We start from the raw sequence: 14,286 nt of genomic DNA, 5'->3' as shown, positions 1-14,286 counted from the left end.
ATTGATCATCTGATGAGGAAATCAAAATGTGTAACAGGGGCAGCATGAGATGATGCTACATTTCCAGTGTCCTAACTTGTTAAAATAAAAAGCATTTGTTGCAGTTGGATGCTTTTTATTAAATTAAAAGAAGAAGCAAAAAACCTCCTTCAGTTTCTCTGCAAGGAAGGTCAAAGCCTCATTGAAATTACACGAGATAGAGATATTTTTAACCAGTAGAAAATTTCCTGTTTTTAAAGGCAGTACTGCAAATTTGAAGTGAGACAATATAAACTACAGAATGACTTCAGTGAGCTATTTTGTGACCTTGTGCTCTTCAGAGCTATTGAGTTAACTGTGTTTCTGGTGGGTGGCTATACAGTGGAAATGAAGGAAAATATGTTGTGGGGGTGAGGGTGCTTGGCTGTTGTGGTACGTAAGTGATGATTTAGGGTTAGTGAGGATGTTCATGTTGCCTTAGTGATGGCTTCCTCGGATTTTTTGGTGGCATTCGCAAGAATGTGGATGGGGGCTTCACAGGGGGCTGCTGGGATAGAATATGCTGAGCTGCAAATCCAACGGTAGGATATGGGCACAGCCACCTGTATTTATCCTCTGCTGAGCACTTCTGGTTGCTTCATGTGAATCCTGCTCAGTTTAGTTCATAAAAAATTCTCTTCATTGAAAAGTCTTCAGAACTAACTCACATGGTTTTTCTTGGATGGGGACTTGACGATGCAATATGCAAAACCGAGAATCCTTGTGCTTGTCTTTAAGAATTTGTCCGAGACAGCAACGAGCGCCTGCCTCTTTTTGTGTCTGCATGAGCAGTGGCTACCTGCAACATGGACTTGCTGGCTCCTTCAAGTGGGTGGACATACCTTGAAAATGGACAGATGTTTCAAACAGAAAGCAAGCTCTTTTCTCTGGGCTTATTTTCCTTCATGCTAAGGATTTGTTAGCCTTTAGTGATGCTGGAGAGCAAGGAAATCGTGCTTACGGGCTGAGAGACCCCACGGAGAGATGAGCACCCTCTGGGGACCAGGGACACGGCCAGGGGCTGGCTGTAGGGGGGCCTGGCCGCGCTCTCTCACAGCTCATGCCCCAAACTGAGCTCTGGTTGAGTCTGCTGTTGTGTTCAAATATGACACCCTACTGCTCTCTCCCCTTGGAAAAGCAGAAATCAAAGTCTAGATGTTGGCTGTGGAGACCTCATCAGCTTGAACTTCCTTTCATCAGGAGGGGCACCGTACTTCTCCCAGCCCAGGAGAAATGACCTGACGTAGCTGAGGTGGACACTGGTGCCCGAGCTGAAAGAGCCCGTTCGGTTCATCCCACGGCCTAGATGGCCAAAGCATGGCAGAGCACTAAACTGCTCAGAAAAATCATTGTGGTGGTGTTACCTCAGCCAGTGTCCCTTTTTCCAATATACCACCTTATCCCAGACCTCCAGCTCCATCTCAGCTCCCGAGGAATCGCTGGTGTGGAGCACAGAGGCTGGTGCGGGCAGTCGGTGCAGACGTGCGGCGAGCGCGGGTTTGCTGGTGCGGCAGAGCCAGGCGCCCGGTCCCCGGCCATGGAGCGGCAGGAGGGTCCCGGCTCCCCGGGAGAAGCAGGAGCAGCCTGGGTGCCTGCGGATTGCTGTAACGCAGCTCGCTTTGCTTATGGAACACCCAGTTCTTGGCTACTGTTAAGTAAGGAACATTTTTCAAAGAGACTTACATTGTTTGTTTTAAGCTTTTAATTGACTGCCGTTTATAAGATTATAGATGAATGAAGGAAGAAAAAGCTTAAAAAATGCCCCAGTTCACCCTCCGTAGCATGGAAATATGTCTCAACTGTTTACAAGTGCTCCTTGTTTTGCGTTCGGAGTCTGGATCTTTGACTTCCTTTTGGACTGTTCTCACTGGAAATGAGTATCTGCTGCCAAAATAGTCCACCTTTTCCTGAAAGATTTGGTATTAATAGTTTTGACAGAACATCTTGTTCCTGTGTAATACAGGAGTCAGTCAGTCAGTCACTGCTGTTGGTCCTGAACAGGGGTACAAAATGCGATTGCGTAACTCTCTTATTTTGAGATGAAATATCTGCAGTTTAATAAAAAAAAGCCTGAGCTTACACTGGCACGCATCTCCCGGAGTTAGGAGGAAAGTGTTGGTGTTACGGTGTAGCGGATTGCTGTGCTTGCTTTTGTTTAAGGAAACAAGTGATTTTTATTAAAACGCGGCGTGTGGCTCGCAGTATTTCAGAAATGCTCTTGGGGTGCTTCAGGTCCCCGGAGAGGGCTTTTCTCATCCCTCCCGCTGGCCCCTGCTGCGTGGGCAGCCCCAGTGCTGGCTGCCTGCTGCCCGCCCGCCACCTGAGTGCCCCAGCGCAGCTCTGCCGCGGGATGGGGACCGACCAGGGACGCCGGCCCGCCCGCCGCAGACAGCCTCCGCAGATGCCTCTGCTGAAACACCGTCAAGCTTAGATGCTCTTGACCTAGCACACATAATAGGAGCGATCCCAGACTTGGCTAAAAGCTCCTTTGGAAAGGCTCATGACATCTTCTAATTTATTCTTTCTTGGTCTCCATTGTTTGATTTCGGTTGCTATTTTTTATTAGCAGGCACTGTAGCCATGTGACAGGGAATGAATGATCTTTGATAAGGGTTATTTTTTTTTTTCTTGTGGTAGGCAAAAAAAATGCAATTTATATTCTTGCAAGATTTTTCCCAAGCAGAGCTGGGTAATTAATGCTGTAGACTGTAGTGCACTAAGTGAAATGGCATTTTGTACGCTGTGACACCAACAGCTCCTGAATGTTTTCAGCCAATTTTACTTCGCTCTGTATCTGTGCTTCCTGCATGGCTGTACACAATTATTGCTATATATTATTTGATTTTTATAGCAATTAAACAATATTGTGATTTATTCTGCTAGGCAAAGATTTCTGTGCCTGTACACAAAATGCTGTATATATATATGTATATATCAGAAAAGTATCCTCTTTCCTCTTCTGCATTTTACAACACATTTTACACACAAAGGATGAAATGTAATCATAGAAAGAGCAGTTAATAATGGCTTTAGTGGGATATCATTTTTACCAGTCCCTGTGACTGGTAAAATTCTGTAATGTCCTTTTGTACATCGCTGCTTAACTTCCCCTAAATTAATGGAGTGGACCAGCTGATCAGTTCAGGCAGGCTTTAAACTGCCACTGGTATGTGTTATAGAAAACTGGGCAAGATTTTTAAGATTTGTAGAATTTCATAATTTTTGTCACTCTCTTTTTTTTTAAGACCTACTCACTACCTCAGTGCCATTACCAGTTTGGGACTGGGCTGCTGTTCTACAAGTAAAAATAAGTTCCTAAGTCAAACAGAAACTTATTTTGTACCTATTGACTGAGCACAGTCAGAAAGAAGACACCTGGAAGATTTAAAGCTGAGAACATAAAATTTGCTTTAACAACACAAAGACGTAATCCTTTTTTCCCATCTTGACTTTTTATTTATAAAAAAACCTTTTCTAAATAAAAACAGCCTGATAATTAATATAAAAAACCCATCAAGTGCCATTTGAGAAGGGGCATAAAGCGGATAAGGGGTGAGGGTAGGGAAAAACTGCGGTCGGTTCTGCTGGTAGCTCTCAAGTTGTTTTGTTGATTTTGACCTTGTTTCAGAAGAGGAGGACAACTGGAGATGAATGCACGCAAAGCAGAGAGAGGGACAGAGCACAAAGCACGAGGCTGCGCTCTGGCTCTGGTGTTTGCAGTTCGGTTATTGCGGCTGCAGGAGGGTTATGAAGGCTGCGGCGTTTCAGCACAAATGCTCTTGGTCCTACAATTCGCTGCCCGGGTGCTTACCCTGGGTGCCGTCTCTCCAAAGATTTGCCAACCCATTTGCAGAAATGCGGAATGACTGCAGGAATTACAAATTTGTCTTGTCAAAATAGGCCAATAAAAGCATATTTCTCTGAGACCATACTGTAAATCAGAAGATGGAAACAGGGGGAAATCTCTTGCCAGGAGTTCATCATGGGGAAAAGAGAAGCTCTTACATGTAGTGTTTTAAAAGCAAGTTACAGCCTGTGGTCACTCCTAAGGGTGAGTTGGAGACCTGCTGATGAAAAGAGCTGCAAGCCTGAATTTTCACCTTTTCTTACTCATGCCTGAAGAAGTGGCATCTATTTTTTTATAGTGAACAGCACCTGGCAGAAAAGAACAGCAGTTTGGGGTTTGTAGCTTTTTATAAACCGGACCTATGTTTGTAGCCCTCTGCACGTTTGTCTTACCTTCTCTGTCTCTGCAAATAGCTTCTGAGCAGCACAGGGCCAGCGTAGCCAAACGGTTTGTGCAGCGCTGCAGAGCACCCTGCTCCTAGGAACAGGAGCACATCTTACTGCTGAGTCCACTGGAAGCCGGGCTGAGCCCAGAGAGAGAACAGCAGGATGAAGTAGATCTATTGTATAAAAATGGTGCCTCTTCTCAGCACGGGAACGAAGTCTCGGAAGGATTTCATTGACTGCAGCGAGTGCATTTTCAGCTGGGATCCGGGGCTCCTTCCCGCCAGGCTGGAAGTGAGATTGGCCTCGCCGTGTGGCGGGGAGCGATGCAGGCTCGGGGTAGGCTCGCTCTCACCCCACCTCGGGTCCCTACGGGCTGTCTACCTGGGAGGACGCTGACAGAGAAACGCGTGCTTCCCATCCACCTGCCCTCCCAGCCGCAGCAGCCCGGGGCACGGGAAGACGGCTCCCGGCGGGGCGAGGGAGGGTGGCCCCCAGCCCAGCGGCAGATGTCGGTGCTGTAGGTGGCTGCAGCGGGTGGAAAGCGTTTCCACCACTGTGCTGCCGGGGAATTGCGCGTCATCTGCTTCAGTTTTTAGAAGTATTCTTGATATCAGAAGCTGAAGTCTGAAAGCATTCATAAAACCCGAGAACCTCATTTTTCTTTGTTTGCGCTAACTTTCAGAAGCATCAAAGTAGCCTTTGGTAGAACCCCATCCAGCTTCCTCGCAACATCTCCTCTTTAGCTAAGCTGTTTTCCACAAAGTCAAATTCAAGTAATTCTTTCCTCAAAGCAGGACTTTCCCGGACTCCTGAATTGGCTAATTTGTTTTTATTCATTTTATAAACAAAGAGATGAGGGAAGCTAACAAAACTATCAGCACATAACAGATGGAAGAAAACAAAGAGGGTATTTCTTAGTTAACCAAGGTACAAACAGGCAGAAGGATGATCATTTTATTATAGAAGTGAATGTTTCAGCATAAATATTAGCCAAAACTCTTAGCTGTCTGCATCCCCGATGTTCAAGCAGCTCTGCAATATGGCTACTAGGTGATGCTGTTAACAGTATTTAAAACAATATTTTTGTTTGTGAAGTTAGATGGAAGATCTCTCCAGTTAGGACCTTCTTTATTATAATTATGAAAAATAAATGCAGGATGTTTCTGTTCTCAGTCTGGAGGGGGATATCCTTTGACATCTGCATGGCCCTGCTCGGGTGAGTGGGAGATGCAGTCCGGCCAGAGATCCCAGCCCGCAGGGCGGCGGGAGGGTATGAGGCCACTGGCACTGCTTGGTGACAGCGATAAAGCTTACCCTTAATCCTGAACTGTCTGCAGAGGAAATGGTTTTCCATCTCAGAAACAAGAAAACCAAGCGACTAAACAATCATTTCAGACTCATGTCCTCTGTGAGAAGTTTAAGACTTCCAGCTGTTTTTTTAAAGTTGGGAGAGAGAGAAAACACACAAGCAAATGCTGAAATTTCTCTGGTGGTGGAAACACGAGGTGGTGGTGTGCCTGACACAGGCGGGATCCTTGTTCCTGGGCACGAGCTATGCGAAGGCTTAAGGGATGCAGAGGGAAAGATCCCGTGTTGGTTACTGTCCATGCTAAACTCATCGCACTCAGCACAGCAATACTTCACCTGTCTTGTTACTTTAAAATGAGGCTGAGTGCTTTGGTTTGGGGATATAACCTCCACACTCCTTGCTGGGTCTGTGTCTTGCTAGAGGCAACGGGCTCCTGTCTGAAACCAGTGAAGTGGGAGCCGAGCTGCGGCCAGCTCGCCATGGAGGTGCTCGACGAAAGCAGGGGTGCAGGGATGCCTTTTTCACTAATCCCGCGCAGCCGGAGAAAACCCGTGGGCAGGACGCGATGGAGGTGGGCAGAGCCCACGCGCGCCCCCTGCTCTTAAACTGTTGTGCGAAAGGTAAAATTTGGCTCAGGTAGGCAGTGATCTTGCCCAAAAACCCATGCAAAGCTGCTTCCACACTGCGTGGGAGACACGTGCACATCCTGCGTGCACATCCAGAGCAGATGGGTGAGATCCAGATGATGAAGACTCAGATGTTCTGGCTCCCCCAGACTGAGTTGAGCAACAGGGTGAAGTAATCACTAGATAGCAAAAGTGAGCCTGCCTGATATTGTCAGAAGAAATAGGGACATGTTAACGTTGGTGTGTTGAGCCCTTTGAAAACTGGTCTGAAATACCAGGGGCTGTTTTGATCCCGTAGCTCAAGCAAGAACTGAAAGAGGAGAGAGGGTGGAGGGACCAGGGCGGATGCTCAGCCACACTGAGGCCAGGAGGGGACGGGAACGCTGGCGCTGACACTGTCCGTAAACAGGCGGGGGAGGACAGTGAACAACGGTCCCTGGGGAAAGGACAAGGCTGGCCCAAGAGCATCTGCATATGAGCTGCTGTAAATAAAGTAGACTACGGTTTAGAGGGGTGTTGGTAAGTATCAGAGCAAGCAGCCTAAACTGGTTTAAGATGTAACAAGGGTTTTTGCAAGGATCCCATAATGGTCTCAGCTGCAATGCAAGGAAGTAGACTTGCTGACTTGGCCCCTTTCAGTCATACAGTTTACGCTTCTAGATTTCAAGTAACTCATACAGCTACACACTAATTATGCATATATATATTTGCACGTACTACCATACAGTACACGATTGCATCACTTGCCCTCCTCCTATATGTTAATGTATGTATGGATATATGCATCTGTCTGTGAAGAGAGGAGGAGAAATGAAGGATACTGCAACTGAAAATGTTCACGTGTTTATAATTCACATCACAATTTTAACTCCGTATCTGCTTCAGTGAGCGTCTTTTTTTTAACAGTAATAAATTCTTATTTTTTGTAACACTCCGTAGCTGAGAACAAGGAAAGGTGACCACATCCTGCATGACTTTTAAACAGTGCACACTGGCAAGCGCTGCTGAGTACTGTGGTTTTCCATCTGTCAGCCTCTGGGAGCTTTAGATGCTGTAATCAGTCATTAGTCTAATGGGTCACTCTCATTTCCTCATCCAACCTTTTTAAAATTAATTTTTATCTTATTTGCACATTTACTCCTATCGCAGGAGTGGTTGCTCTTTCTGAAGTGTGATTACATCCCATAGCCATAGTTACAGAAGTGCTGGTGAGGAAAGAGGACGTCTCTGACTCCGCGTTGAGTTTTCTCTCACGGATGTTTTATGAACAATCCTTCTGTTTCTGTAGCAGGTGCTGGAAACTCAAAAACTGGCAGAGAACCCTATTCTAGCTCATCTCCTTTTTAGCTGACTAGTGAAAAATGCAGTGAGTTGGATGTTTGTCATATGTTAAGACACGGTTGAAAACCATACTTCTTGAACAGGTGCTGACCCCCCCTCTCTGACCACTCTCTTACCAAGGATCCTTGCCCACGTGTGCAGTGGTGGGAGCCTTGCAGGGAAGCACAGCTCCTCGCATACAGCGTGAGCACTGGGGAAAGAAAGCACTGCAGGTCTGGAAGTGTCCTGCCTGCCTCCGAGCGGTGACTGCCCTAAGAAAGCCATTACCTTCTTTGCTGCCACGAAAAGCATGGCGGGAGGTGAAGCCGGGTGCTTTGCCCCATTGACCCTAGATAATAATCCTAAGTCAGCAAAATATTTAACAGTATCTTTCATCTCCGTGAACAGGTCTGTTACAGAATCACAGAATCATATAGGTTGGAAAAGACCTTTAAGATCATCGAGTCCAACCATAAACCTAACACTACCAAGACCACCACTACACCATGTCTCTAAGCACCTCATCCAAACGTCCTTTAAATACCTCCAGGGATGGCGACTCAACCACTTCCCTGGGCAGCCTGCTCCAATGCTTGATAACCCTCTCGGTGAAGAAAAATTTCCTAATATCCAGTCTAAACCTCCCCTGGCGCAACTTGAGGCCATTTCCTCTTGTCCTATCACTTGTTACCTGGGAGAAGAGACCGACCCCCACCTCTCTACAACCTCGTTACCTAACGAGCTCTGTGCAAAAACCCACTGGCAGGATTTAAAGATTAAAATTGAAAGTATCGGTGTCTGGAAAAATGAAGGTAAGCTGGTACATTTCTGCTTGGAGGGGAACAGGGGAGAGAGGAGGTGAAAGAAATAACCTTGCAGTGAATCACTCACTTTTTGTTATTGCCACTAATTTAGGTTTTCATTGATTTAACTGTTGCAGATTTGAAATGGGGTATGTATCATGCTCATCTGCTAAAATTAGGTTAGAATTGAGTTTATTTCCCTGCAGGTAGGTATTGAGTTCTTACACATTTTTTTTTCCTAAATAAATGAAAAAATGATGACTTCTGAATGGTTGTGTGGTTCACTTAATTTTTTGATATATTTGTTTTTATTACAACACTGTTGATGTTTCCGTTATTTTTCTTCTTCGAGTGATGTGTTACTCCTATCCTGTTATTTCCTAGTTTGTCAGCTCTTTCCTGGAGGAGGTTTCTCTGGAGTGTATTTATCTTTCAATTAGCAACGTTTTCTTTGCAGCCCTACGGATTAATTTATTTTGCCTAAGCATAAACCAAGTTGAATATGTAGGATGGCAAATGTAGGAGTGAAACAGCAAAGACACTTCAGAACATTTTTTGAGCATTTTTTGAGCATTTGAGCATTCCCAGATACTTTCCTGGATTCTGTTTAAAAGGCTTTCGTACAGTTTTCTCAAGGACAGGATGCTGGCTTTGCAAATTTGGTGATCTTCCAGCTTGCAATACATGCTGCAGTGCTACCTCCTGTCCGAGACAGGACTCTGTCTGTATGTATTGCTTTTCCACCTCACTGATAGGAATATTAACTGCAGCATGGCCATGGGCCAGCTTTAAAACCACATTTTGGTGCCTAGACATAGGATACGAAAACCCCAGTAAGTTCCTACACATCTCACTCGGGTGGGGACTGGGGTGCGGAGGTGCTTTTGAGAGGTTTTTGGGTGTGTACCCGAATCTTTAGCTGTTAGCACCTTCTTTCCCACCTCAGCCCCAGGCGGTGAGGAGCGGAGCTGCTGCAGGGCTGCACACAGGAGCTCATTCTCTTTGACACGGCGTGTTTTGACTGTTTGGGCCACCTAAGTGACCCTTCACTTGTTGACCCAACCTATTCCTTCAGCCTGGACTTCTGCAGGGAATAGGCTTCACGCCTTGCAGAGCCTCTCTGATTTGGGAAGATGTGTCATCTTAAAAAGTCAACGTTTACCTGTTTTCATGGCGAAGATAGCCTTGAAAATGCAGACTGATCATTTAGGGACGGCAATCTGCATCCGTGGGACCTCTCAGCACCGCGTTTTTCTTTAGGCTGTCCCTATAGATAAAGCGTCCACGCACAGCTTTAGTTCCCACAGCCACTCCCTGCCCTCCTTCCAGCTGTTGTCTAGGCCATCGTTTCAATATCCCATCATTGAATAATAAAAAAAAAGAGTCTTTAGGTTATTCCAGGGTCTGTGGTTGCCTTGCTGGGGCTCTCTTTTACACATCTCTCCTTTGAACTGCTCTGGGCATCACAGCATTTCTGAGTCTCATTCAGATGCTGTGCAGCTGCTGCAGAGAGGCGGTGTGCTGGGGTGTGCTGGGCTGTACTGGGCTGTGCTGGGCTGTGCTGGGCTGTGCTGGGGTGTGCTGGGCTGTGCTGGGGTGTGCTGGGCTGTGCTGGGCTGTGCTGGGATGTGCTGGGATGTGCTGGGCTGTGCTAGGGCTGTGCTGGGATGTGCTGGGCTGTGCTGGGCTGTGCTGGGGTGTGCTGGGCTGTGCTGGGCTGTGCTGGGGTGTGCTGGGCTGTGCTGGGATGTGCTAGGGCTGTGCTGGGATGTGCTGGGGTGTGCTGGGAAGCTCTGGAGTGTGCTGGGGATGTGCTGGGGTGTGCTGGGGCTATGCTGGGGCTGTGCTGGGAATGTGCTGGGGTGCTCTGCGGCTATGCTGGGGCATGCTGGGGCATGCTGGGGCTGTGCTGGGGCTATGCTGGGGCACGCTGGGGCTGTGCTGGGGCTGCTGCAACGGTGCGAGGTGCACCCTGAGGCCAGGTTTGATGATGATGATGATGCAGATATTGCTGGGGGAGTGAAGCTCTCAGCAGAGTCCTGTGGGAAGCCTTTGTGAAACTGAAGTTGTGTGCTTTGCCCGTGATACACTTGAACACAACATCTCATCTTTTAAATGCAGGTCCCTGCAAAGGCAAAACTTGTCGCTCTCCCACGGCTACATGAGTAACCGTCCTATGTGACAGGCCAGCGTATCCTGTGCCCAGTCTGCCACGCTCTTAGGAGCAGGCTCTCTGCTCAGGATGGGATTTTGAAAAGCGCCTGAGCTGCACCACAGCCAGCTTTGGGTCCAGGATCCGCGGTGTCAAAACCGGAGGTTTTTAGTGGAGAGCTCCTCCAGCTGTGGTCTTTGGCAGCTGGCCAGTTTGTTATTTTTACTGACGGTAAGTATCTTCACTCCCCACAAGACACGAAATGTATCTTCAAATAAGCAAGGCCCTGCTGGGTGGGATGGACACTGAAGTCTGTGCTGGCACTGGAGGCAAAAGCAAATTCTGGCCTGAAAGCTGCTCTTTGCAGGGACATCCAAACCATCACAGTCCCACCTGTCTGCACGGTCCCAGTGTAGTCACCAGCATTTATCGTCACCTTTAGTTCCATCTAGATTTATTATAAATAGTGGTGCTGCTTTCCTAGCGCATTTTGTACTACTCCTTGTCTCTGCTTCAAAGGCATTTTGAGTAAACAACCTTATTTTAACAAAGCAGATGGAAACCTTTTTATAGCTGTCGAGGCATTGGCAGTATGTACACCCCTCAGCTAGCTCTGTTCTGCTCTCTGCTGTACTAGGGAAATGTCCGAAGTCACTAAAGTGTGGGATATAAACCATCCCACTTCAGAGAAGGTGGATTATCAAGGTCAAAATACTGCTGAATTAGTTTTACAGCCACTCCAGAGTTACTGTTGAGCAACTTGTATTGATTTCTCTTGCTTCCCGTTAGGAGCCGTTATCTGGAAGCTGAAAGTAAAGTCTCAGACTTCCTCGAGAAAGGCACTGGAAAACCCCAGTGCTCAGGAATCACGTATGTGCCCACCTTGTGTTGGTGCCTCTGTGCTGGCCTGGCCATTGCATCTTCCCATCTCTGGGACGATGCTCACCTCGTGCTGGAGCCTCAGCAGCGGCACTCGAACAGTTGCTGCTTTTGAAGAAGTGTCCTCTTGCAGTGCAGGACGTCCAGCACCAGTGCCACAGGAGGTCACGGCGTCCCTTTTTTGCCATTTCCTCCATCCCCATGGGCACCTGCAGGTTTCTGACCTTCTCCTCCATTCCTGCAGAACCATATCCTGGCCTTCAACAAAAGGAGGCTCTTGCTGGGTGGACGCATTATTAAACATGTCTGGGTGGGTTACGTTAGTTAATCTCTGTCTCATTGCACAGGTCCTTCCTAGGTAGCTAACATTTCTAGCAAGAAAGACCCAGAAAAGAATACTCCTTATTCCTCCATATTAAGTCAAACTTTTGTTTATGCAGCAGACATGCTGGCGAAAGGCTGGCTTCAGAGCTGCAGTGTGGCCTGGGCTTTCAGAGGGACCCTCAGCTTCAGCTTGGCTGGGTAAGTGCTGTCCTGGATGCCTGCAGACACACCAGGAGAAGATTCATCTTTGTGCAGCGTCTGCATAGGTTTGGAGCCCCCCCCCCCCCCCCAACATAAACGGGAGCAGCACCAGCATGCTTACCTTGTGCAAACATTTTGTGTGTGCTTCAAAGGCTACACCAGCCTCGTGAGCCTGGATCTGTTGTCTCCGAGCTGATCCTGCATTTGGTACCTGCTGGGGGCTCAGTGGGGCTCAGACATCCAACGTGTGCAGCCCCCTGTTTCCTCAGCGCTGACAACTGTTTTGGTGGCAGAGGGCTCCTCCGGTTGCGTTGAGATGCCATTGTCCATGCTACTTAACTGCGAGCATCCTCCCTGCCGGGGCTTCGGCCCGCCCCAGCTAGCGCCTGGTTTGGGGGGTGACATGGTCACGGCGCGATCCCCAGAGCCCTGTGCAGGCAGCCCGCTGCCCGGGGTTCGCCCTCTCGCCCCGCCTGGACTCCCTTCGGCACATCCTGGGAAATGCTCAGGCGCCGTTCTGAAGTCACGAGAAGGGTTTATAGCGTTGCCCTTACACGTCAGCACCTACTTAGCAGCTGTTTGGAAAGGTAATTTGAAAAGCGAGGTAGTCGTCCTCCGTACTCGCTCCACGGGCAGCGTAGAAACGAAGGGTCAGGCTGAGAGCAAGGCACCGCCGTTACGGGGCACTGGCGGCGCTGCTCTGGCCATGCGTGCTTCCTCCAGAGCACGTCAATGAGACGAGGTGTCATCGCGTGGCCTCCATTCACCCTTCTCTTACCGAATGCCATTTACAGGAGATACAACTGACGTTCGGGCTCCCCCTCATCGAGCTCCTTCAGCGATTTTGCTACTTCAAACCCTACGAGAGAACCGACGTGCATCCCCGAGATCTCCAAGTGCTGGGCTGAGTCGGAGCTCTGTTTCTGGGGCCAGGCTTTGAAGTGTGAGTTAATCGCTCGGCCTGCACTTGTTTGAAGAGAAAAAGCAAAGGGAAGGATGAATAAAACATTGTTATTTTGTCATGTGAAGTGGCTTGAGGTAATTTTAACATTTGGTTTCTCGCCCATCACAGAAGCATTCATGAATTTCCAGCTTTGTCAGGAAAATATTACTTTTTTCACTGCTGATTACCCTCCTGGTGTGAACTGCATAATTTCTTACTCAGAAGGAGATTATTGTAGCCATTTATTTTCTGGTTAAACTGGTGTAAATAAAACAATTACACTGAAATGATTGAATTTGCTCTTTAACGTATGAAGCACAGATGCAGAATACACAGTTCATTAAAAAAAATGTTCCTACTCCCAATCAAATTTATACTAGAAAATGATCAACAAAAATATACTTTTTTTGCTATCTGTTTGGGGAGAAAAACATAACAAGGCCATATGCTGTGTATGGGTCCACACTTTATGGGGAATTCATGCAAGCTAATGAGCTTCTGCTCTGTGCTAGGAGACATAGGGTTGTCCCTTTATTCCCACCGAGGGGCTTTCAGTGTTCAAGCTAATTATTCCCACTGATAAGGAGCCACAAGGAAGGCGAGCAGCAAATGACGGTGCAGATGCCGCAAGGGTTGTATTGCTTCTTTTTTGGGGGGAAATGTGGAAACGAGAAGGGGTCTAGGTAGGAAACCCCCTGTGCTGACCACTTGTGGGCTGGGCACATGAGCAGGGAGCGCCCGATCCAGGCACTGTAGGGTTGTGGTGAGCGAGCAGAAACCTAACTCGTTTTGAGCACACAATTACACGTCTGCTTTACTCCTTTGATGAAGGCTTATATGGCTCGGCTTTGCTTCTTTTGATGTTAATTTAATTCTCATCGGCCTTTTATTGTAGCTCAGGGCAACAGACATCAGTTCCTGGCAGGATGATAAAGAGCAAGCAGCCACTCTCACTGCTGTGCAAAACCTAAGTTTCCTTTGCAATTGCGGCTAGGCTAAAGATGCCATCCTCTGGTTTCTTACAAGGCAGTTTTCCTGTGGTGGGCAGAGAAATGGGATCCCTTAATACATTTTGGACCCCTCTTCAGTAAATCAAGACATGAAACTGACTGTTCATGACAAGTTTCTGGGTAGGTGAGAAGCTGGTGACATTTTCTCTACCTGTTAATTATGTGAAATGTCTTCTTATCTTAAATTTTGCCGAAGCGTTTATTGGTCTCTGGGGGCTGCAGCTTGAGGTGAGCTTTCCAGCGAGCAGCGCCAATGCCTCCCTGGTGTTGAAGGGTCGTAAACGATCAATTTGCTCACGAAATATCTTCACGGTTGGTCGTCTGGGGCTGATTAGTGTGAAATAATTTAAGTTACAAAGTAGAAACACACCACATCTCTTGCCTTTCCACTTCAGTGGCAGGATATTTTGGGTCTTCCACCTGCTCAGTGGATGACATGGAAACAAATGGCCATTTACCCTTCTTCTT

The sequence above is a fragment of the Mycteria americana genome, chromosome 2 (assembly GCF_035582795.1).
Source record: "Mycteria americana isolate JAX WOST 10 ecotype Jacksonville Zoo and Gardens chromosome 2, USCA_MyAme_1.0, whole genome shotgun sequence".
Classification (NCBI taxonomy): Eukaryota; Metazoa; Chordata; class Aves; order Ciconiiformes; family Ciconiidae; genus Mycteria; species Mycteria americana.
This window is presented reverse-complemented; position numbering follows the sequence as displayed.